General features: G+C 30.0%; 1 long non-coding RNA gene across 1 annotated transcript in view; it reads left to right on the forward strand.

The window, feature by feature from the left end:
- The window catches only part of LOC115285990, a 1,062-nt gene extending 471 nt beyond the window's left edge, over window positions 1-591 (forward strand). Inside the window, exon 2 of the long non-coding RNA XR_003905803.1 lies at window positions 432-591. This is a non-coding gene — a long non-coding RNA (uncharacterized LOC115285990). The remainder of the gene's footprint in view (window positions 1-431) is intronic.
- Window positions 592-1,011: the final 420 nt, after the last annotated feature.

Here is a 1,011-nt window from a genome sequence, read left to right on the forward strand (position 1 = left end):
CAATTGCCACTTCAGATAGCTGTGAAATTAGGTGATTAACTAGTTGGTACCTAACCTTCTAATTTCTGTATAAGTCTAATTACATGAAATAGAAGTGGGGGTTTTGATTTTTTACTTTGCTTTTCTGTTTGGAGTATCATTGAAACTACTGTATTGTAAATGACGGAAAATAATTGCATATGTTAAAAAAATTGTATAAGTTGAGATTTAATTGATATATTACATCAGTTTCAGGTGTACAACATAATGATTAGGTATTTATATAAATTGTAAAATGATCACCGCAATATAATGTGTAGACAAATCCGCCAATACAGAATCCAGGAGAAATGAGAATCGAATCTATTTCTAATAACACCTATTTTCACCTTTCTTCCTTCTCTCCTTTGTTCTCTAACTGCCTACCTGTGCTTATGTCTTTCCATCCACAGAGAGATGTCTGCAATCATAGCAGCAAGAGTTGGAAATCACTATTGGATGATGAAGTTTTACATTTTGATTTGAAAACAAAAATATAATAATATTCACTTTTACAAATGTGATGATGTCATGATTAAAAATTATAATAAAATATAGTATTAAATATAAAAATATAGTCAGATTTTTTGTTTGTGTATTGTGGTGGTATTTGTGTTCCCCCTCCATGCTTCAGTTCACTAGTTTATGAAGATATAAGGAAATAGGAAAATGTATACCGCTGTATAAATTAATACCATGTTTTTCTGGAGACAATTAGGCAAAGTACATTCAAAGTTCCAATGGTTTCCATTCCCTTTTATACAGTTATTCCACTTGGGGATTTCATTCAAGGAGATAATCACAACAGTTTTATTAACAATATGATTATAATTATAAACATGTAAATCAGCCCGTATACTATCAATGAAACCTCAGAAGAAAGAAATATACCTTTTATTAGTCATGTTATTTAAGGAGGTAGAATTCTAAGTAACTTTTATTTCTATGGACGATTCACAATTTTACAGGAAGTATGTCTTTATAATGAGGAGA

The sequence above is a fragment of the Suricata suricatta genome, chromosome 1 (assembly GCF_006229205.1).
Source record: "Suricata suricatta isolate VVHF042 chromosome 1, meerkat_22Aug2017_6uvM2_HiC, whole genome shotgun sequence".
NCBI lineage: Eukaryota > Metazoa > Chordata > Mammalia > Carnivora > Herpestidae > Suricata > Suricata suricatta.